The sequence below is a fragment of the Emydura macquarii genome, unplaced genomic scaffold (genome assembly GCF_026122565.2).
Source record: "Emydura macquarii macquarii isolate MOO-44397 ecotype Brisbane River unplaced genomic scaffold, CSIRO-AGI_Emac_v2 contig_587, whole genome shotgun sequence".
Taxonomy (NCBI): Eukaryota; Metazoa; Chordata; order Testudines; family Chelidae; genus Emydura; species Emydura macquarii.
Genome location: NW_027130724.1, coordinates 15,829,064 through 15,854,841, shown reverse-complemented (window position 1 = coordinate 15,854,841; position 25,778 = coordinate 15,829,064).

Genomic DNA, 25,778 nt, shown 5'->3' with positions numbered 1-25,778 from the left:
AGTGTGTCCAAGGAACATTAGTGAGCTATGAAGCACTTCCTGGTGGACCATAGAGCTGTAGCATTGGGGGAAGCAACTGTTAGTCTTCAAACAAGGACACTGCCTCTAGTAGTAGCCCAGTCCCCAGTTCTTTTAGACTTTCTGATCAGTTGAAAAAAAGCCACCATTTATCTTCACCTTAACCATTTACTGTATGTCCGCTTGACATCTTTCTTTTGCAGATGTTTCTTCAAGTAAAGTCAATTGCAGTCAATTTGAGATGATGCTACAGTTAGAAAGTTGGCAAATACACAAAAGAACAGAACTGAATTGCCCAGTGACTGGGAGAGATTAAAGCTATACAGGCTGCAGGCAACAAGACAAGATTAAGTACTAATAAACGTGAAATCCTGCACTCAGGAAGAGGCGATAAAAACCAGAGAAAATGGGGGTACATAACCAAATTACTTCAAATTACTTGGATTAACACAAGTTTTTGTATTGTCTCCTTAATGATATCTTGATATTACTTTTCTCATGAAATAATGCACTATGATTGCCACAGGTAATAGTGAAATTGGACTCTTAGGAGATGCAGTCTACATAAAAAGGATTTTGTAAATAACTCTCTCTGACGGTGTTCGAAGACCACTTTATTAGTGTGTACACGATGGACGGTTTAGTGTGGACAATAGCTTAGCAGAGATGAAGGACTAAAAACCTTTTTTTTTTTTCAAAAAAGGTAACCATTTAGCAACAATGAACATCTTTTCTTCCCAGAACATACAACATCCCTGTCACTCCACCACCTAGCACATCACAGTGATTGCGATGGAAGATACACTGTTGCAAGTATCACAGTGATTGTGATGGAAGATACACTGTTGATCTGGGCCTTTTCAAACTGAAAATATTATTTTAAATGGCTTAGAATATTATTGGCTAAGGCTATATCTACACTGCCGCAGGAAGTCGACTTTCTTTAATTCGACTTTAAGCAGCCAATTTTTAGAAATCACAGAAGACTGTCCACACTATGCTGTTTGTGCTGGTCTCTTGCATTTACACTGACCAGCCTTAATTCGAATTGCAAAGCAGAGCAATGTGGGTAGCTATCCCACACTGCAACTAGCCACGGTGGCTGTTGGGTGGGGGAAGCAGCATTGCGTCATGGGATGATAACACTCATCCCATGACGCAATGCTGCTTCCCCCACCCTTCTTCTCCCCCTCCCCCCCAACAAACAGGAAAAGTATTTTCATGCTGTTTTTTTACTCCCCGCAATCGCCATTGCTGCAGAGGCATGGAGCCAGCTCAACTCTGCACTATAATTGTGAGCGTGACAAATACATTGCGGCTTATCATCGATTATTTTAGAAATAGAGCAAGAAGCCCAAGCAGAGACAACACCCATGCCACCAAGGCTGCCCTGCTACAAGACATTGAGCAGAACAATTCCTGATTGCTGCAGGCTGTAATGAGTCATCTGCAGTCCATGGAGCGCCGGTTCTGGTGCAGGGAAACAAGCACAGACTGGTGGGACCGCATCGTTATGCAGCTGTGGGATGATGATCAGTGGCTGCAAAACTTTCGTATGCGAAAGACAACTTTCCTCGAACTGTGCTCGGAGCTGGCCCTGTCCTTGAAACGCATGAATACTCGCTTGAGACAAACTATGATGGTGGAGAAGAGAGTCGCCATTGCTCTGTGAAAGCTGGCAACCCCCGACTGTTACTGCTCTGTTGGGAATCAATTCGGAGTCGGTAAATCTACAGTGGGCATTGCTGTGAATCCAGTGTGCAGTGCCATAAATAGACTTCTGCTATAAAGGTTAGTGACTTTGGGAAATGTGCAGGATATAGTGGAGGGGTTTGCCACGATGGGGCTCCCAAACTGCAAGGGGGGCCATTGATGGGACTCACATCGCCATCTTAGTGCATGCACACCTAGCGACCGAGTACATAAACTACAAGGGGTACTTTTCCATGGTCCTGCAGGGCCTTGTGGATCACATGGGTCGTTTCACAGCTATCTATGTGGGGTGGTCTGGAAAGGTGCATGACACTCACGTATTTCGTAATTCAGGGCTGTTCTCTAAGATGCAGGCAGGCACTTTCTTCCCTGACCAAAAAATTCACATCGGGGGTGTGGAAATGCCAATAGTGATCCGGGGGGATCCTGCTTACCCCTTGCTCCCTTGGCTAATGAAGCCATACACCGGTCACCTTGACAGTGACAAGGAGTGTTTTAATAAGAGGTTAAGCAGTTGCAGAATGGTTGTAGAATGTGCCTTTAAATTTTTAAAAGTGCCATATTTTGTATAGTCTTTTCTGCCAAGGCTATGTCCAGTATGTGTAATTTCCATGGTTAATTAATGGTGTGGATTCTTTATTTTTAAAAAATCTACATCATTTTTCATGTATTTGCTCAGTTCTTAAAAATACTCCTCACACAAGAAGATGGGTTTGGACTAGGGGGACAGGAGACTCACACTAGAATAGATAGTTATATTGTTTTTCTCAGAATGCTGCTGGGAATACAAATACGTTTCTTCAATTTGCAGTGCTACAGTCACTGCCATTAAGAGTGGGAATGTGAAGTAGCATTACACAAACATTCATGCTGATTTCCCCATAAAATGCCCAGCAGGTTCAAAAATATGGACTGCTAAAATTGCTATGCTGGAGTCCCAGTAGAAATGATTAAATTGGATGTTTGCATAATTGTTCAGTGCTCAATGGCATGCCATGACAGTTTTATTTCACTTCTCCAGGTTGTTGGCCAAACATAGGAAACCATTTGTAGACTAGAACCACCAAGGAATACATCCTTCCCATAACAGACTCCCTGCCACTTGAAAAGAGAAGTGCTGAAGCACTGACTTTACCAAGTATATCAACTTTCTGAAGGACTATTGGGCTTTTAACATCACAGGAGGTGGGTCTGCCAGTGTCAATGAATTAAATGTTACGTTGGCAACTGCTCCAATGTTGTTGAGTCAAATAACAACACTGAGATTGCCCAGAATGTTCTCTATTTTTTTTGTTCAGTGCTTCAGTAATCAGAGGGACAGAAGGTCTTCAAAAGCCTATTACCCAAAATGAAGCAAATGAGAGCAAAAATACTGTAGAACACAAAATGCATTCTCTAAGCATTTTAGCAGATTTAGAATTCAAAGCTATCTCCCGAGCAACTGGTGTTGTTCCTTCCTTAATGGGCCATATGGAAAAGCTTCTCGTACAACTCTGAAATGTGAGCTAAGGCATGTAGGCATAAACCACATCAAACAAACAGGTCTGAGTGCTCAGCTACGCTATAGAGTGTAAATGGTACTATAAATGTGAACCAGATTTTGGCATGTCCTGATCTGCATTAGGAGGAGAGTTCCAGCATTACCAATTAACTTGGGTATGACATCTTAATGTAAATACACCTTTAGCTGAAATCTTCCCAGTCAGGATGACAGTTATTCCAGGTGCTTGTAGATAGACTTGCAAAGTAATCTAAAGCTGTGCTTGATGTATTTGGGATATTAGAGTTTAATTTATTGCTGGTCAAAACACATAAATAAATAAATACAACATGTTATGCACACCACAGCATTCAATGTTCAACTTTTAGTCCAGTTTAGAGATATGGCATCCAAAAATACCTAAAAAAATATGTGGCAACCTATCAGAATAAAAATGCCAATTTTAACACTTTCTGATAAAGTTATTAGGGAACATTTTTCATTTCACTTTAGGAAGCAGGAAAAGCTGCCACTGCACCATTGCACTTGGGCAATTCAAACATCATGCATTATTTCATATTGCTAGTGCAGTAATTCATACTCACCTCCAAATTACAAACTTCCTGTTTGATGGATCTTGTGTGAATACCTAGGTGAGCATCTATATGGCTTCTTAAGTAACTGCAGCATTGTTAGATGTTATAGGTAACATATCTTACTCTTTAAAAAGTAAGCATGAATCTTAAGGCAATATTCCACCTCTCTGATTCACACTGTGGATCTTTTCTCCACAGTGCAGAACTCCATTGCATCAATCTGCATTCAACCATGGAGTTCCCATAAGCCATAGTGATCTGCATTGCAGAGCCACAGGGTTAACTGAAGAAGAGACTTCTGCCATTATTGCCATGTGGGAGGAAAATCTGTCATCACTCAACTTTTTTTAAGTTAAAGCTAGAATAATAACAGCATACAGGATAAACATTTTAGACCAAATTAAATGAAAATCCCATTGACTTCAAATGAGTTGCACAAGTGTAACCAAGCAAGATACGGTCCATTACATATACGAGACTGCCATGAGCTTGTGTATCCCACCTCTTTTAGCCGGTCTACACAAAAACAGTACCATCAATAAAGGGAGAGAGGTGAAATAGCTGCATCCTCTAATCTCTGTATACAGTTATCAAGGCAGTCACTGCTCTGCATAAAATCCTCCAGTCATCCAACTTCAGTGATTAGCTGGACAAGGGCTGAACAGGAAGAAGCAAGCATATCCAATCATACATTGGCAGTATAATTAGGCTGGCAGTATAACTAGGACTAATTATTGCCAAAAAAAATAAAGGCAGGGTGAGGCAGGGAAGAGAATTCTAATAGACACTAGCAACATCTGCAGTGAAATAAGCTCATAAATACATCAAGAAGAGTGAAAAAGCAATTACCAAAGAGACTGGAGTAAGAAAAATATAGATGTCTGATATAGAGTCATATGTGCATGTTGACTGTCTTTGGAGTTTCTCCGGTAATTTTTGCCCATCATATATAGACAATTGATTCATGATTCAGCTCAAAAGGCAACTTTTATTTTTCTTTACTAAATCGTTACAAAGAAGAGATTTTACTAAATGCAATTAATATGTGTAAAAGATGCAGTCATCCTGCATTTTGCTCAAAAAGACCAGGTGTGAAATTTCTCAAATTGACCCCCTTAGCCTACCTGAAAAGAATGATCTTCCTAATGCTATCCTGAGATTGAATGATCCAGTAGGTGGTGATGGTGGTGCATTATCTAAAAGAATGCAACACATGGATTGGATTAATAAAGGCAATGTACTGTTATTAATGTTTAATATTTGCCTAGACATGAATGTCTTCAGTTAATGTTTATATGAGGTGGATTGGAAGTCTGTCAATCCCCTTTTCCAGTTAAAACAGAATGCATGCTTTTCATCTCACTGTATTAACAGCCTGCTATATTGCTTTGCTAATTCAATCAAATGCTAAAGAAATAAAATATACATGGTCTAATGAAAGAATGTGTAGGTCTAGTATTTTCAGACTTTGCAGGATTGGCCACATGTGTTTTATTGCATTTTTTATGAATGGCATTGAAGAAAGAGTACAAAAATATACTTGGCTCGCCGTCTTTGAGTAGCGTGTCCTACTTCTCAATGGGCTGTGCTGTGGTCTTTAAAGCCACTGCCATTGGAAGTTGACTGCACCAGCAATAAGCCCGAGAAGTGCTCGCTCTATAGAGCAAAAGGCTGGCAGAATTCCTGCAAAGGCAGTTGGAAACAGTTCCTATCCTTCTTTGTGATAGCATAAGGTGCAGTCTAGCTGTACCAACCCTGGACTACTAGACAGTGCCACAGCTCCATCTCCTGCAGTCTAGCCTGTCCGCTTTAGGTATCTATTGTTGCTGACAGAGAGAGCTATCATCATCCCATTGCTTGTGCTTTGAGAATGCAAACGAGCCCTGGGATTCTGGCTTCCCTCTTTGCAAGGTTGGCGGTTTTTAGTAAGCCATACTGGCAAACATAGAGACCCAGTTTCCTTTTAGCTCATCATTTTAAAGGACTGCGTGCAATTAAAAAACAGCGTCTACTACATCCAGTTACCAGGAGAAGTAAATTATTAAAACACGGAGTAAAGCCCTTGAAATATAATGTGAAGAGTTAATCCAACATGAAGCCACTCTTCTGAAGCAGATTAAATTGGAGGGGGCGGGGAGGGAGAGTAAATGTAGACACTAGCTTTGATCAAACTAGCACCGGAAAATAATAGTATATCCACATTAGCACTTACCTAGAGTATTGGACAGGACTGTACTCAGGTGACTAGCCCAGGCCTGTGCAGCTGTGGATACACTGCTATTAGTGCACTGTGCCACTAGCTCAATCAAAGCTAGCATGTGTACGTCTACCCATACTGGAAATTATACCTCCAGCTGAAGTGTAGACATAGCCTGAGTCTGCAAAGCATGCTGGCATCCTTCAGGATCAAGTGTCCATATAAAAATAAGGTATTGTTATACCACAAGCCACTTCTTGGTCTCATTCCCCTCTCAGTTACTGGTGCAATCCTACTGATACCAACTGGACTCTGCCATTGTAACTGAAGAATTTGATCCATGTAAAAATCTACATATACCATGACCTACCATATTGGACCAAGGGTCAATAGCATGTGCATCAACTAGAGTAGCACAGATACCAGTTTCATCCAGTTCTAATTGAATAAGAATTTCAAGGCCCAAAGTCAGAGCTCAAATCATATCTAAACTTTGAATTTCCTACTACCCCAAATCAGGATAATAAACTAGCTATGATTCATTTTCTTTCCTGTTTGTTAGGCTTGATCTGCCACCTGAACAGCATCACAATTGTTTAATTAACATGGTGCCATAGAAGATGTGAATACAGTTAATACAAATACATAATTTTTCTAGTTATCTTTTAATGCCACTGTCTGTGCACAAAATCTTGGCTAACGTCCCTTGGTTTAACACAGTATAAAAAAATCAGGTTGACTCATTTTTGCTTCTTACAGTATCTGCAATAGTTAAGACATGCATCAGTGAGCAGAAGAGTCTCCACAACATCTTTATGATAACAAGGTTCTCTTGAAATTGGTTGCAACAGTTGGGTCTTTGTGGACCTTCTAGTGCTATTTAATATTCCTATTCATGCAAATACAATGCAACTTTAATAGCAAGCTCCATCTTTTCACAGAGCTTTTGATTTTTTAACAATACCAGTCTTACATATTCATTAGAGGAAGAGTGAGAGCTGCTTAGTGGAGCGAAGCAGTTTTTCCTTTTCCTGAAAAGGAGGTTGATACTGCTGATCCTTTCCTCATGAGGCTCTCTCCATTCCCACCTTCATCTTGCCCCCACAAACCATTTCATAAACAAAGTTCTTTGGTCATTGAAGGTCTACCAAAGGCAAGGAGATGTAATAACACTATTTATATGTCTTTAGGTAAAAAAAACAAACAAACAAGTAGAGCACTAGTCATGGGTTTGGATCATAACAAAATAGCATTTCAGGAACTTATGTTCAGGTATTGCTGCTGACTTTGGCTGGAAATAAGATACATACACAGTGAAGACATCATATTTTGTGCTTTCTTCTTTTAATTAAAATGAGTACAAAAGTTTTGGTAGGAGGTTGATTGAAAAAAAAATCATGCCAAGCTTTTATATTTCGAGCTGGGTAGGAATGATCACAATTTAGACAGTATAGATTTTCTGCCACAGAGGGAGGAGGGCATGTAGCAGAGACATCATGACTAGTTTTCTCAGAGGGGGTGGTTGTATGTATTACACTTTGATCTATCCAGAGAAAAAGAAGTCCTCAAATTTTATGTAAGAAAAAAAAAACCTTTTGAGTATAAAAGCAACTCCTAAAGAACTTAAGATTTAATTTTAAAATTAAGAATATAGGGTGAAAGTTACAGAAGAAAACTAGACATTTTATTTTGAATTGGGATTAGTGACTAGAAACATCAAAGCTGATTGTCTCCAAGAAGGGATTCTTACATTTCTAATATGTGTTAGTTAATATGTCTAAATCAAATGGCAAAAAACTCAAAGCTCACACCCCATTTCCAGGACATTGCTTTGGTAATTGGAGTCGAACGGGAAGAGCCATATTTAGGCATCTTTGTTAATCACTCAGGCACTTACTGTGGATGCACATATTATGCAAGATGACTACACAGATGGTATAACTGAGAGCAGTAACAAAAACACTAACTGTGTAAGAAGGGACAAAGGTTTGCAGTGTAGAAGAAAATAAAGTTAAATGGATTTATTTTAAAAGCTTTACTCAACTGTTGATTTTCAGACAGTTAATCACTAAACTATTCATTCAATATAATAACCTGCAGAGATGTAAGATAAAATAATTCATACTTTACGAAGGGTAGCACTATTTTATTAAAACAAGGCTCTTCCTTTTTCATTCTGCAGCCCACTTCATAAATAGAGCAATCATTTTTCTCCTCTCTCCTTCCAAGCCTCAACATTCTTATGGCATGAAGGTGCTACTTGGCTGTCAGGCATTTCATTCAGAAAGGACTCAAACTATTGATGGCCTGTAGGCCACACATCTTAAAAGTACAATACGAAGCAAAAATTAAAACTGAGTTAAGCACAAGTTTTATGTAATATTTATAGAGTGATTATTAAAAAGAATCTAAGTCCTATGTGATACAACAAATTCAAAATATGGACAAAGTAATGAACCAAGTAGCCCAGATAGAAACAATCAGAACCAAACTTCTGGCAAAGGAGCAACATCAATGGCCCTTTGGGTCAATCCCAACTAACACATATACGGATGAAGGGGGGATAGCAAATGTAAAACAGAAAAGCATACATAAAGAAGGCGAACTAATCTGTGGTGACAGATAAGGTTGCTGAAATAAAGGATCCCACAAGGGACTCTTGCTTGGTTGGAGTAATGGCAGACTTCTTTTTGGAGAGATTGTTAAGATATTAAGGACTCTGACCTATTAGAGTCCTGTGACCAACCTGCCTCATGAACCAGGGGATGGAGAAAACATACAAGTTACTACTTTTAATGTGAATAGTGCTATCTTTCCATTCATTAGGAGTTCTTCCGGACAAATTTCTGGCATGATCTGGTCTCTCTTCTTTATTCTCCTCATGCCCCATATAATTAAAGGCTGGGCTTTATTAGAAAACAATAATGGAGTTCCTGCACTGTTGCCTGCGTTGATTATTTTACATAGTCCCCAGGAAGCCAGAATTTTGAATAAGTTCCTATTAATGTTGTGTGCATTTTTTTTAATTTAAGATTTTTGTGTGAATTTGGTGCTTGTGAACTGTGCTGGATTATCAGATCCGGAGAGAAAAATTCCCAGTTTATTCACAAAACAGGCAATGTGTTCTACTCCACGGTACTTTAATCCTGACCTACAGAGAGCACATGAGTTAAGTCTGTATTTTTAAGATCTCACCTTTTCCCTTTGTGTTTTTATTTATTTGGCTGGTTATTGCAGGTGAAGTGACTATTCTTCAGAAGCTACATCAGATAAAATATTTTAATACAAGTCACTATCTCCTTTTACATCCGTATACAATCTCAGTGCACTCTTGATACTTCTACAGCTGAATTCACATTCTCAGAATGTTTATTTATTTCCAAGTGTAAAAAGGTGCAGAATGCAATTTATATCTATTTAAAACAAGAACTACCAGTAGCAATTTAATGAAAGAACTAAATGCCCTGCTGCTGAAAATGTGTAGCAAACGCATTTAATGGAATTAGTTATATACTCGATCCCACTGGAAAGCACAGTGACTGTGGCTAAGCACCAGGCCTGCAAGATTCCACAGAGTTCTTAGGCTTCCCTGAGGCAGGTTTCAGACAGTAGTCACACATTAAGTGACGCTATTTTGCAACAAAAGTAAATACTAAACACAATCTTCAGTGTTATCTTCACAAGACATCATTTTTCTTTATTATCAGTTGTGTGCAGTTTTGTCTTCAGTATTAGATATCAGAAGTGAAGGAACAATCTTAAATGTATAGTTGTCTGCAAAAGCCTACTGAATTATCATAGCATCATAGAAATGTAGGGCTGGAAGGGATTTCAACAGGTCATCTAGTCCAGTCCTCTGCACTGAGGCAGAACTAAGTATTATCTAGAGCACCCCGACAGATATTTGTTGAATCTGTTTTTAAAAACCTCCAATGACAGAGATTCCACAACCTCCGCAGGTAATTTGTTCCAATTAGGAAGTTTTCCCTCATGTCAAACTAAAATCTCCCTTGCTGCAATTTAAGATCATTACTTCTTATGCTGGCCACAGTGCACGAGGAAAACAATTTATCACTCTCCTCTTTATAGCAATCTTTAGGTCCCCCCTCACTCTTCCCTTCCCCAAACTAAACAAACCTAATTTTTTCAATCTTTCCTAGTAACTTAGTCATATTTTCTAGATCTTTATTCATTTTTGTTGCTCTCCTCTAGACTTTCTCCAAGTTTTCCACATCTTCCCCAAAGTGTGGTGCCCAGAACTGGACACAGTACTCCAGTTGAGGCCTTACCAGTGCTGCAAGAGTGGAAGAATTATTTTGTCTTGCTTACAACACTACTGCTAATACATCCCAAAATGATGTTCACTTTTTTTGCAACAATATGGCATTTTCTACTCATATTTAGTGTGTGATCTACTGTAACCCCCAGATCCTTTTCTGCAGTACTCCTTCCTAGGCAGTCAATTCACATTTTGTACTTGTGCAATTGATTATTCCTTCCTAAGTGTAATACTTTGCATTTATCCTTACTGAATTTCATCCTATTTATTTCTGATGATTTCTCCAGTTTTTCAAGATCATTTTGACTTCTAATCCTGTATTCTAAAGAATTTACAACCCCTCCCATCTTGGTATAGTCCCCAAATTTTATACATATTGCCATTATCCAAATCATTTATGAAGGTATTGAATAGAACTGGACCCCACTCAATATGCCCTTCCAGTTTGACTATAAATCATTGATAACTACTTTCTGGGTAGTTTTCAACCAGTTGTGCACCCACCTTATAGTAGGTTCATCTAGGATAGTAATGTATCAAATGTCCTATGTATAACCTAGATAATACTAGAAGATTCTCCATATATAAGTGCCGGTACGAAAACTTCTATATGTAGTTATAATATGCCATTCATTTCACACCTCTGCATTTTTGTTTGGGCATAGGGGTAAAGGTGCAATAGTCATACTTGTAAATCGTCTGGTATTCAACTGCAAAGAACACAAAGAATAAATTCACAGGATTATTACACAATTACAATTATTAACAATTAATCTTTCAATAACCAATGCAAGCATGTGCCTGGAGTAAGGAAGAAGTCACTGTATTAACTCTGAAAATCATGCAGTTAACTGTAAAAGAATATAATGAAATAAAGAAAACAGGTTGTAACGTCTATTGTCTATGACATCAGTGGATAACTAATTTAACTGATCTAATATCCCATAAATACTTAGGGAGATTTGTTCCCACTTATACCAGACCTAAATTTTTGTCCTGCATTCCTCTTTTCATCAATAATGATTTATTTAGATCAGATTGTTATTTTTGTGAGTAATTTTTTTCAATTAATTCTATGCAAAAATTAATGAAGATTTGAGCAGCTAGAAACATTAATTTATGCAAGGAAATACAAGCAAAAGTGGGGGTAAAACCCATCTTCTAAACACTCTGTAGCTGGATTCTTGTCAAGGTCAGAAACTTGAACCAATACAGGTCCTGGCTGCAGATAATCACCTTTTTGTTAAACTTTTTCACAGATAAAACAAAGTAAAATGACATTTGGCGGATCACTCATTATGTAACCCTTATAATTCATGTTCTTTACAAAATGAACACAGAAGATGAAGATAAAAGATGATTGTATAACATAATTTGTTGGGGAACTCGTTGACTCAAGAGAGAAAATCAGATATGATGCAGCCTGCACTCTGCAAGTTTTCCTCCTCAAGATTTTATAGCACATTGGTTGCCACAAGCAAAATAATACAGTTTATACAACTACACACAAAACAACAAAGAATCAGCCTAAAGTACAAAGTTGGCATACAACAACTGGGCATGGAGTTTTGCTGTCTCAAAGGTCTATCCCCTTCTGCCAAATAATCAGATGTTTCTAGGGTGACCATAGCAAGTGTGAAAAATCAGGACAGGGGGTAGGGAGTAATAGGCACCTATATAAGACAAAGCCCTGAATATTGGGATTGTCCCTCTAAAATCAGGACATCTGGTCATATTAAATGTTTCTAAGGGCACATCTACACTATAGCACTGCAGCTGTGGCATCCCGGGATGCCTCTTAAATTGACAGTACAGGTTTTTCTGTTGATGTAGTTAATCCATCTCTCCAAGAAGCAGTAGTTAGGTGAACAGAAGAATTGTTCCATCAACATAGCTGCATCTACACTAGGCATTAGGTTGACCTAATTACGGTGCCCAGCACACACAATTTTTCACAGTCCTAAACAAGGTAGGTAGGTGTAGACCAGGCCTAAGGCTCTAATGGGAATTTCATTCCCCAGCCCTACTTCCTAGCTCTGCCCTGTACAGCTGTTTGGAGTCTAAGGAGAAAGTTAACAACCTATTTGCTGGAAACCAGGTTGATTTTCTACATCCTACTACACTGTCTTTCTAGCAGTGAAACACATCTCTGGTAGTTTATAAAGTTGCCACTTTATAGCTATTCAAGGGCTAGTACAAAGTGAATCCAGTCCAACAGGTTAGGAGATGTATATGTAGATCCTGAGTTTACAGCTCAAAAACTACCATTGTAACTGAAACTAATTGACACCCTTATATCAGCAACTTCAGCAGAGACACCAAAATAACTGGGCATAGGGGCTGAATTGTCCTTTCACCCCTAGAGAGAGCAGTTTCTAACTCAGGAATGAAGAAACTTAGGCAGTGTGAGGAAACCAACCAACCAACAGAAAACAACCACTCCCTTTAGTACTAATTGGATAAGGCTGATGAGGCATTTATCTCATGGTGCTTACTAGAACAGCTGCTGCAACAAAAACTCCCAGCTCCAGCTTCTCTGGTTTAGGAGAGACTGGGTTGTTTTCTGGCTCTCCAAAGGTGTTTTAGGATTTGGGGAATGGTGTTCTTTACTTAGCAGCAAGCATCCCCCTGAAGCTGTGAGAAGGGGCCATGTGACCAGCCCCTCTCTCCAAACAAAGTAAGTGAGGTAGAACAGGCAACTACCCTGTTCAGCCAGAAAACAACAAAGGTAAGTTTGTGAGGGAGGAAGGCAAGTGGAGATCATGTACCACCTACAGCAGCCTTAGTAAAACTAGAAGCCATTTTGACTAGGAGACTAGGGCTTTGGCTTCTAGCAGAGCTTCATGTACCCCTGCTCCAGAGGGATAGTTTAAGTGTACTAAGGTGTACTGACAATTGTTAACATACATGCAGCTTAATCCAGCTCTTGGGGTACTCTGTAGAATTTACTTACATTTAAGTGATGTTTCCAGCCTTTCTAGTTGCAAATGTAGTCACCCCTGTGTGAGTTAGTGCTCTGGGGGTGAAAGTCTTGCTGGTACAAACAAGGCCTTTGTCTCCACTTATGTCCTGTTTAATGCAGAACATAAGTAGTGAAGGGAGCTTAGCATTCTGTGCTAGAACGAATTTTGTCTTCTCTTGCTAATTCTCTATCAAACTCGTTTGAAACTTAAAAATCAAAGCTGCAAACTTCCTAAATCACCTTAAAGGGGCATTAGTTTCAAAGCTTATTTCTGGCTATTAAATGCTGACTGTTAGAGCATCAAGTCAAAATCCAAACACCTGACTTGTTGCTGAAATGTAATTATAAGGGACAGCTGTGTGCAGTTCTGGTTTTGACCCTGAGGAGCCATGCAAAATGAAATGCCACAAAACCAGAAATGCCCTATGACTGCTTACTGGAAGTGAGGCAAAGCAAGCCTATATGTGATAGATTTTGAATTGCTGCTTCTAATGGAGCATTTCAGAGCATCACTTCAATTAATGAGCAGTGTAACTTGTTAGTGTAAACTAAAATGACTTTCAAGAGTGTATTTACTTAGGGTCAAATTCTCTTTCCAGCATGCAGTAAATGGTCTGTGCGCTGAGGTGGGCAATGAATGATGGGAAGGAATGGAATCCTAACTGTTCCATGACAGCTGCTCTGCTTCAGGGCTGCTGAAGACCATATCTCCTGTACTCCTTCACACTGTGGAGAAAGGAATGGCCAGTAAGTCCATTTGGTAGTGCCTCCAACCACCCCTAAATTATACTAGGACATAAAGCCTCTATAAAGGATCAGGAAATGCAAATACAGTACTTGTGCCCTCTCAATTCCATAGCACCCTCTCACCCTTGAAATAACAGGGTCACTGGGAAGTATTTAGCAGCTATGGAAAAAAGAGTAGTATTTGCTTCATATATTCTAAAGTCCTTGGGGCAGAGATCTGTCTTCTGTGTTGTACTGGGCTGATCCAAAGTTCACTGAAGTCTGGGTGAGTCTTTCCATTGGCTGTGAAAGGCTTTGGAGCAGCAGGCCCTATATTCTGAGCACTGACTGAGCAGGGCTTAACAAAAAGTTTTGAACTATGATTTTTTTTTTTTTTCCTCTGAGGAAAAAGCAAAGCTATTTCCACTGAACTTTTTGCCTCTCTCTTCTTCAGAGAATTGGAAGTCTCTCACCATCCTCCTGTGGATTTAGATTTTCCTTTCTGATCAAATTCTTGTATATTTGACATCTAATCATACTTCGGCTATTTTGGTTACATGCAATTTTGTCCCAAGATAACATGAGTGATAAATATAAACAAACGCTAATTAATCTGCTATATAGACTACCTTTTGAGAATAAAAGTACATTTTCATGTGGATTTGATGAAGATTTAGCACACAATGTATTTTACCAGACTTTGGCAAAGTGGTCATGTTTGAGCAAACTTATTTATGTATCAAAGCACGATTTTATACTTTGTCAGTTTTTACTGCTTTTTAAAAATTACCACTTTTGAGTACAGAGATTAAATGGTGATGTATGGGGAAAGTTGAATGTTGTTTATTGTCGGAAAACTGTTTTTCTCTGCACAATGCTGTTTTTGCTGTGAATCTATATAAAATATAGGCTGTGCCACTAGCTTCATCCTGAAGAACCTACGTCAAGTCCAAGTCTCTATATGCCATCAGTCCTTACGTGGACATAAAGGAATGTCATTTTATAGTATGATTTCATTAATCAATTTATCTAACTAACCTCAATTGCTGTACAGAAGTATATTATATTAGATACACAAGCACAAAAAAAACCTGTGGCATTTCATTGTTAAATTTTAAGAACTCTTCTTTAAAACAAATTAATTATTTAAACCATAGGATTAAATAAGAAACCTTTTCCTATAAAAAAGCCAGAAGACCAGTTTTCTGTTGTTGATGCACTAGTCTTAGGATAACCCAGACCTAAGCTAAGAGTGACATCCAGTGGAAAGATTGTCCCTATTCTTTTCTCTCTTCCTTACCCAATTTTCCAGTCTCTTCCCCTCTTCTTCATTCTTTTCATTTCACATTCCCTTTTCCCAATCTTTGTACTCTCTCCACTGCCAACTTCTCTCTCTCTCTCTCTCTCTCTCTCTCTCTCTCTCACCTTTCCCATGTTTTAAAGTAACTTATAGGATTCTTCCATGCATTAATCTCATCAAATGAGGTCCACTCTAAGTCTTCTCCTTCTAAAGTGCTCTGTTCATTACTATATCTGCTATCATGCTAACATGTCTTCCTTTATTAATTTAAGTGGTAAGATGTCATAAAAGGTTTATTTTAATAAAAAACAAACCCTGCAAGTAGTTCCTATTATTCTTTCCAATCGTGTTTCTTTGCTTCCAAAGCAAAGAAATTCTATAAAGATAGGATAAGACTTTTTTTTTCCCCCCATTATGCAGCAGATTTCATCTATCCAAAGATATTGAGGCACATACAATGATAGATGGTATTCCAATTTTTTAGATAGGGAAACCAAGGTATACAAAGCGGAAGTGATCATCTGTCCTATTTTAGGCACCAAAGCATGAATGTTCCTTAATTTTCTCATGTACAAACTCTAAGGACCTAGCGTACTGAGAAATTCTATATGATCAAGTGCATGTTTTCAAGCAATAATTATGCATAGTTTGCTTGAAATGTAGGTGGTCACCATTGTTCCAGAGTATGGAAAAATTGCACTGGGTGATAACGATGATGGCAGTATAAGGCAACTTTCAGAAAATGTATATTCCCCAGTTAGTAGTAGTTGTAGAAATCCTGGTTTTTCAAAACCTCCATTGTTCATGGCCACACACACACACGTCCGCAGTCTCATGCCTAATTTGAATGTACAATTTACATTATTGTGCAAATGGGCATCTAATTGGCTAGTTATGGGTGAAAGTGTCATAACTGAGCTTGCAAATTAACAGTTTCATGCACTTTTTTTAACATGGCCCAAGACACCCAGTGTTGAAAAAAATTGGACCTTTCATGTTCATCAACTAAATCTTCAGGATGAATGAATATGGCTAACCAGCTAGTTCCAGTCAGGCAGCTTTGGGAAATGTTGATAATCATAACAAAGCAAAGTGTTATGAAAAATAAGCTCCATTTCCCAATGATATGGAAGCTAGGAGACTGGTCACTAAAAATGGAAAATAGGCAGATTTTTAGATTACTAATAAATGAAGGATTAAAAGGAGGTTTGGCCCAGGCAGTGTACTTATTGAGTAACATCACATAATAGGAGATAAATATGATAGAAGACTACAAATGAAACAGACCAGTGAAATATCCTTTTGTTGCAAATGAAAAGCACACAGTCCTCCAATTACTGTAGTGGAGAAGAGGGTCTGGGTAAGTCAGGAAAATGATTGGAAATTTAAAATACCAGAATGAAGAATTTTTGTCATGGGACAGGTAAAATAAGTAGTAGAGGCAGTATTAATCAGGGATGATGTTCAATCTTGAAAGAAATGTTTTGGTTGATACATCAGAGATAATTTGGATAGACGTAAAAGACGACATGCCACAATGGGTTTGGTGTGGTATAGCTGAGAGTAGAATTTGGCCCTGAAGATACTCAAGTGATTCTTGGTTACTGTATCTTGTGAAAGTAGACTGGAATTTTTTTCCTTTTACCTACTTATGTCCCAGTCCTGCAACTGGATCTGCATGGGTGGGCATGCATCTTTGTGGAGATGATTGATTTCAGTGGTCCTTGTCATGGCTTGTCTGAAAAACATTGCAGAATCAGGGCTAAAGAAGGCATAAAACTCTGAGCATGGAGAATTTATTGACTTCGGTATTTGAGCATACATGCAACAATTAAAGGAGCATAGTCTCTCTAGGGACAGCAGTGCAGGATTGTTTTTGGACAATTTAAGAGCCTAAAATTGTGTGTCTAGTGGACAGAAGCAGAGGAGGAAAGAAGTGCTACTGTTACGCACAGCTAAAAAATAGTTTCCTTTAGCTCAAATGGTAGCAGCTGCTTCTGAATCTGAAGGTTGTTGGTTCAAGCTCCACAGCCTACTTTGAAGTTCATCTGAAAATCTTAGTGTGGGTTCCAGAGCACCAGGGGAAGTACCAGTTGGCTGACTTGCAGAGGTTTTTACCACTGTCCTCTAACCCTGTGGCACTGATGCTAGGGCAAAGGTGGCAAACTTTCAGAACAACTTTGGTGTAGACACAGCTGGTAAAGCTAGAGCCTTCTGATTCAGCTTGCAGACCTACTTCTAAAACATAAAGCAAGTATGCTAATGTATGCTAGTACAGTGAGTTAAAGTTGTAAAATTATTCACACTAATTATTGTTTTCACTTGTGAGACTGAAAATGTCATTTTGTTCTTGCTCTTAAATGGGTGTTTCTTTTTTCTCAAATTTAAAAAAAAAAAAATCAACTCTTAGTTACAGCATAATTCAAAAGAAAAGTTGGAGAGGGTAGAACACAATACAGTGACTTCAGGAAAGGTAATGTTGAGTAAATATGAATTCCACCAATGAACTGTGATGGACATTCTATAACAGGGCAAGTGTTTTTACAGAAAAATGAACAGAGACGATGGCCTTGACCCTGCAAATATTAAGCACATGCACAATTTTATACATTGAGTAATCCCATAGACTCTAACAAGGTAACTCCTAGTGTATAAAGTCAAACACATGTATAACTTTTTCCATGATCACAGCCTATCTTTATATTTGAGACGTCAATGGTCAATTAAATGTCAATTAAATTCCATCAAAAGGGTGCCACTAAACTCAATGGACCTGTGACAATTTACACCAGCCAATGATCTGACCCACTTAGGAAAAAGATGGATGTTCTATGAAAGTCCTTCTTTAGTAGGTCACAAGTTTTATTATAATGGAGGGGAGTAATTGGGACGTGCCAGAGTACCTAAGTGGGTTCTGGGGATCAGAGACACTTGGGTAGCTTCACAAAGTAGGTCAGATTAGAGAGGCCTGGATCAACAAAATAAAATAATGGCCAGATTTTGATCTCATGCCAGTGTGATTCAGGAGTAACTCAGTCGTTACTCTGGTATAAAATCAGTGTAGAAGTGAGATGAGACCCAATGAGATCTTAAGAATCAGAATGACTTGGAGCAATGAGTGAAGGGATGAGAGCTGGGGAAAGAGCTCAGAGGACTGCCTAATATTGAAGGCAGTCAGGGGAAATGAGAGGCTTACAAAAGTCCTGTGTGAGAGGTCCAAAGGGGCCAGGGTTGGGGAAAGGAAATTTCTGAACTTGCTACTTCTCACAGAGGGATGATTCCAACAAAATAATAAGCTGTAAGAGGTTCCAGTCTTGCAAAGATCGTCATCATCATGTTGCTCTACATAGGCACAGGGGCCTGCAGTATAAAGCTCCATACCAGGATTGGAGCCTAATTTTGGTGGAGGTTGAGGCAGGGCATTAACTATGAGGAACTACACAACCAGACTTAAAGGAATTTGCATTTTAGTAGCTTTTGCTGGTAAGAGGAATATGCAATTTAATCTATACTGTGTAAAATACATTATGTCTAGGGACAAACCAAAGGAAGGGAGCATGGAGTAAATGGAGCAATTGTACTGCATGCTTTATACAAAATTATTAGAGGCTTATCGTGGGCAATTCTATGAAGCCATCAGCCCATGTTTCTACAATAATAAAAGGAAACTGGGTACTGAGATTTGAGACACACACAGAAAATGGGATAGAATGCAAGTCTCGAAGAGAGAGATTTATGATATTGTTCCAAATGCTGAGTGAACACAAATGATATTGTTAATGTCCTCTGCTGCACCCTCAAACCTGCTCCTGAAGATCTGAGAGTAGCACTTAGTAACCAGATAAAAAGGGTAAAAAATCAGGACGGGCAGTTAGGGGTAATGGTTGCTTATATATATAAGCAATCATCCTGAATATCAGGATGTCTGGTCACTTTAGGTGGCACAGACATTAAGTTCTGAGATCTAGGCTTCTGGAGCTGTTTTTGCTGCATGACAGACAAAGCTTAATGCTGACCCTGTAACTGTTCTCCACAAAAATGAGAGGAAGAACACTTAAAATATGTCTTTCCTCTCAGCCATTTTTTCTGTGAATCAGAAGAGTGGCCTGAAACACTGACTGACACCACACAGAAAGCTATTGTCTGTCTTGTCAAAACAGCCTCACGGGGGAATGCTGATCAGTTATTCATTTATATCAAGCATTCTATCGGGATTATAATTAAACACAGAAGAAGCAAGACTAATCAGCCACTGGTACAAGCTCATCAACAACAAAAACCCAGGACACTAACCTTCTAACAATGGTAATGTCCTTAAATGGAAGGGAGGAGAGGGAAATCGGTTCAATTCACTGAAAATCATAGCCCTGAAAGCATACTGCACGTTAAATAATGACATGAGTGGCTGCTGTAAGAGGCATGAATTCCCTAGAAGTGCCTCATAGAACAACAGTGCCAATCAAAGCAATTGTCCCAGAGGCACTTTGGAGAAATATCACCACAGGAAAAGTAATTTTGGATTTTTTTATTTTTTTTTTTTTTTTTTTTTTTAAAAGAAAAACCAAATGAATTCAAATAGCAACAACAACCTGGATACAGTGGACTTGTCTTACAATTAACAGACTAGGGTTAATGCACTGTGAAATGATCATCAGTCCCTCAGCAAGTATTGGAGGTTTTTATACTGTCCCTATTGTGGTAGTACCCAAAAATGCTATTAGGGGTCAATGCCCCATTATGATGAGCACTATATGAACACACACGAAGAAATGGTTCTTACTACAGCTATTTGGGAAATGGGGCTTTTTTTGCAACTGTAAAAAATGCTCATGGAAGCAAAAGTTGGTTTAAAAAATTTGTCATACATTTTTAGGTTATCAAACACCCCAAAAATGAAAAACAAATGAAATTTAAGTTTTTTGGCTGAAATACTTTGACAAAAAAATTAAACATTTTATAGAAGACATGTCCTGTAGAAATTGTATGAAAGCCATTTTTCAACCAAAAAAGTTGCCAATTTTGACCAGTTCTGGTCCATGTCCCAAAAAACTTACAGCATAAGTTGTCATGATGTAATAAGTAGGTAAGAAGGAGAGTAATAGTAAAAAGTTCATGCAGTTATGAAGTCAGTTATGCTAGTCTGAATTATCTGAAAGGGTGTTTGTGGAGGGGGTTTTAATTAAAAATTTGAATAGCAGTGGATTAGTTTTCCTTCAAAATCCTTGGTTTCCATGTTTGTTTTGTCATAACAAGCCTTTTCTTTAACTTTACATACAACCTGATCCTGCAAACTCTTAACTCAAGCAATTTAGTCCCATGGATTTATGAGTAAGAACTCTTCACATGATTAAGGGTTTGCAGGATTGGGCCCCAAGTTATTAGCAAAGATGGGTTCAAACTTCAAATCCAGATCCCAAACTTCAGGTGTGTTTTGGATCTGTGATTAGAGAAAGGAACCAACTGTCAAACTGAGAACTAGATCTGTTTTGAGGCCCACTCTAGTAACTATCTTCCTCCAACCTATATAGAAAATATATTGTGTAAAACTACTATATGCCCACACTAAAGCAGGAAGGAGATATAAAATTGGTCTCTAATTTAAAAAAATCATGCTACCCTGGAAGAGTTTTGTGTTCTAATAGCTCTGTAGGTTGAAAACTCTGACAAAAAGCACAACACTCGCCTATTGTCGCCCTATTATTGTTTTAACATACTGGCTGTCATAACATGAAGCAAACACCACACCAAATGGGAGAATATTGCTAGAAGTCCTGTTTTCAGTCATTTTTAACTCAGCCATTTCACATCACAGGGAATTTACAGTAGCTCATACAGGCAAATGGTAAAAGTGGATTCCATTAGCCTATGTGTGCGTGGGAATAATTCTGTTACTTGGAGGTTGCCTAAAGAGATTTTAACCTATTTCAAAATGTGCTGTAGGGCAGCTGCTATATAAAAGTTTGCATGAAAAACAACTCACAAATTAATATTAATCTCCGGCAGCTCCTCATTTATATGTCAATTAGTAAAGATAAGGAAAGGACATCTATCCATTGACATCCCCGTCAGCCTCTGACGTCAATTAAAACACCATTATTCAGAATCCCCTTCATTATAACCTCAGCAATTTATGTAACCCAGAATCAGGCAAATTAAAACAGTCTCCCTTCACACCATTAACTACTCCTTCCTCCCTATCCCCACTTTAAAAACATTTCCTGAAAGTTGATGAATTTGGGCTATTTAGAACCAAGGTGGGAAGCAAGTTGAATGCTGAGGCCCCTCAGGGAGCATGCCCTGTCTCTTATACCAAGTGAGCTCCAGATTGAATGCCTCTGCTGATCATACTGGTGGCAGTATGTCATCTAGAAAAGCATTGGCTTTACTTGAACCCTCTATGTTCAGTAGATGTACAATAGAATAAATCAACTAAAGGCATAAAATCGGGGAGGGAAATTGGTGGCTTAGCTGACTTCATGACCAGAAATGGAAATCCAAGTATGTGCCTGAATTGGGCCGACAAAGGCAAGCACATGGTATAGCTGATGTTCTTGGTTTCTGAAACTGGGAAAGACTCATGCTGATTTCACCAGACTTTGAATTGGGCCCTTGCAAATACTTAGAGAAAATATTGCTGCCCCTTTCAGCAATCACCATGGTAACAAAAGTGAATGGAGACTAATTACAGCAACCAAGTATGAACACTTAGGTTTACAAAGCGATGCTCACATAAAAGTACCGTGTACATTAATAATGATTGTGAAGGGCAAGAGTATTAATGTCTCATGAAGGAATTTGGAGGGAGATATGATAAGAAAAGTCTTTGATTCAAATTAGGATTGAAATAATAAATCTAGAAAAAGCAGTTTAGTTAGTAGGTCAACTTCTATTCCTTTTCTTATTTCATGTAATTAACAGGATATTTTTATAATGCAACTTGTGACTGCATAACTGCCTTTTTTTTAGTTATTCAAGTTGCCACAAAATTGTGCTCTTCAATTAAAACTTTTATTTTTAAATTGTTTCTAGACTTTATTCTGCAAAAGTAACTTTCAAAATGTGAAGGAATATAAAACAATGCCTGAGTCTTCAGATAGCATGAAATAGTTATAAGGTATGAACTTCCTCAGTCATTTCAATGGGACAATATTGAATCCTTATAAAAATTAAAATGTCTAAATCAACTCATTAACTGCTCATTTTAGCAGAAACATAAGTTAAGCAGTGTTTGAGATGCAATTACCAATACATGAGTGAGATGCAGTGGGCAGCTAGTAGCTGTATGCGGTTGTGATGGGGAACGAGGAATTAAAGTCTGCATGTTCCATTGCATAGGACATGAGAATTTAGTAACTGGTGTTTAAATAAGAACTTCCTTATTCAGTTTATTGAACTGCCTCAAACACTTGGTTTGGAGTCCGTTCAATATTAAACTACATTTTTCCATATTGCGGCATTGCCTCATAGGAATTGTAGTTCAAGAATCTGATGCCCCCATTCTCACTTGTAGTGCAGCCAAGGAGGCTGGACCATATCTCCCATGATGCATTGTGTTGAGTTACAATTCCCATGATGCACCATGCCACTCAGTCCGAGAAATTCATACTGTTATGGGAGATGGGGACCCCGAGGAAGACTGGCCCAGAAGAGAGGAATGAATGAACTCCAGCTCCCCTAAGACAACAAAATAGTAAACTTCATTTCCTTATCAGTTTGTTTAACTGATTTGAAACATTTTCTTGCTGTTCCAAAAAATTAAAATATTCCAATTTGTGTCAAACTGAATTGTGGAAAATGTTTGGCAACAACCAGAATTTTCCCATGGAAAGCTTTGCTTTTGTGCAAACTGCATTTTCTGTTCAGAAGTTATTCAGGTGGGAAAATTCCCTACCAGCTCTGTTTTGGAGCAGCTGTAATCTTCATTTAGACAATGAGTGGTTTCCCTATATGATTAGTACAACCATCATTTCCCTACTTCATGTCTGATGCTCACTGACAAAATATATTCTGGAATTTAGAAGTGGGGGGTACCCTCACTCTTTATTATAGTTTCTATTTAAACTTAAGCTGATATACATGTCAGTGTAACTTTGCCCATATCAATGATGTTGCACCCTGGTGCATCAGCTTGCAGGGTCAGCAGCACCTTAATTTGTTCTATCAATTTTTGTGCATTTACTGAAACAGCATAAAACTAACCACTTTTTAATGCCTAGGAATCTGACCTATATGGTCCCACTACAGATGCAGGAAAAAGACTCTCTATATTGTTAACTAGCTAATAAAAGCAGCTGTTGAGAATGGAGGTGGGTGACATTTTCAGTTCACAGGTAGTTTTGTTTTTTAAAATGGAGGCAAGATGAAAATTGGTTTGAGTCAAACTGAAACCAAACTTTTTTTGCATTTTTTTGTACTGAATTGGAAAAGTTTACAAATCTAGTTTCATTTTCAGGTATTTTAAATCTTTTTATAATAACAGAAATGATTGGACTAGAGTGGTAGTGGCCACTGTATATTGTTATGGTTTCATAAGGAATATATGATTTTTTTTCAGAGTAGCAACAATTCTAACATAATCAACAGTCTTTTCCAGCTTTTCAATGTTTGTAGATAATTTTTCTCTAAAGTTGCTTATTCTTTGGATGAATATTTGTATGGCAATTTATTTTGTCCTCCTTTTGTAAAATAACTGTAGGATGTGAGATGATGTTCCCTTTGACTGACTGAGGAGCTCATGATCTATATTCACATGGAACAGGCAGGTACCAGAGGAAAATTGAAACTGACAGAAAACACAGATATATAAATCGTTGTTAGAGTTTTTGCCAAATGTAAGAGTTTATGGCTTGAAGAGTTTGGCAAGAGAGCTGCATTTGTCATTCAGGTATAACATAACATGCAAGTGTTATGAGATGTGACACAGAAATGCCTAAATGATGAAACATCAGCTGTCAACTAAACAAATATACACTTATTGTCACCTTGGTAAGCTGCAATCAGTTCCCATTTCTTTCATAAAAGGAAGCAGCAAATTGGTATGGCATAAATAGGCAAAATGTCCACATGAATTATACACACCCAAGCAGAAAAGGGAAGCTGTCTGATCCTTGGTAGCTGAATCAAACTGCTTTTCTTCACCCTCTTCTCACGTCCCTTCCCTTATTCTCTTTCATCCTATTCCCATCTTCTTATTCCTTAGTACTTCCCTCTTCTTTCCCCCTATCCTTTGACTCTCTTTGGAAGAGCCACACTGAGCTCCAGTTCAAAAATGAAGAAATTTTCCCCCATTCAACTCCTTGACTCATAAGTCTCATTAAAAAAAAATGTAAAAAATCAGAAGCTATGGAAAATAAGCTGGAAATAGGGCAGTTGAGGTTCCTCAAAGTAGGATGTGTTGAAACAGATACATTATAAACTTTGTCTTTATAAATTGACTCTTTACATGACAATTTTACATGCCCAATTAAAAAATTTCCAGATTTTGCTGAAACACAGACTACTGATTTGAAAAAAAGAAAACAAAGACCAAGTGCCTCACTTGGACCCTCAATAAGAAATAATCTCTGATGTAAAAGTAGAAAGCTACTGGTACATCCTCCGGTAATTACTTAGTCTTGAGTCTGGACTGAAAGTAGCTCCATCATAGGTCAGGATTAAAGAATTTCAATCAAATTTGTAATCTTTTTAAAAAAAAAAAAAAAAAAAAAAAAAAAAAACCCAGATCCTGTCAAACTAACTTATTTTCCATAAATCCATGTTGATTAGCATTAAATTATATTACCCTCCTTTACATTTTTTATGAATTGTGTTCCAATCAGCCACTCCATTATTTTGCCTGGGATCAATGTCAGGATTGTCCCATTTACCTTTTTTAAACATTGGCACTAACATTAGAATTCTTCCAGTCTTCTGGCACTTCCCCTGTGTTCCAAGTCTTACTGAAAATAAACATACAGTCCAGAGAGTTGCTCGGTTGGCTCTTTTAAAACGCTTGAATGCAAGTTATCCAAACTTGTGCCATCCATCCAAGAGTTCTTTCCTTTAGGATGTCTTGGGAGGTAGCTGTGTCTATAAGTCCCTGAATTGGACCAACACAATTCGGTCTCTTTTTCATCAGGAGGTGGAACTTAGATTTCAGCTCCACTGGGGGGGAGGGGTGTGTGTGTGAGATATATAAAAATCAGATTGTATCTACAGATACAAAAAAGTAGAGTGTGTTAGTTTGTATCTTAACTATTCTATTAGCTGAGGGGAGGGGGAACCAGGCAGTCCTTGCCAATGGGTGCAGCCTACAAGTATGTGGCCTGCATCTTCTAATTGACCACATCAGCAAAGGGGAGAGTCACAAAGCCCTTCTCCTCTCCCTCCGCACCAGTCATTAGCAGCACATCTGATCACTCCAGATCTGAAGCATTTAAGCGTTACCCAAAGATGACATGAAAAGTCAAAGCCGGGGGTTGGACTGTTCGATCTGTAATGAGAAAGGCATTGGCTATGTTTGAATTGT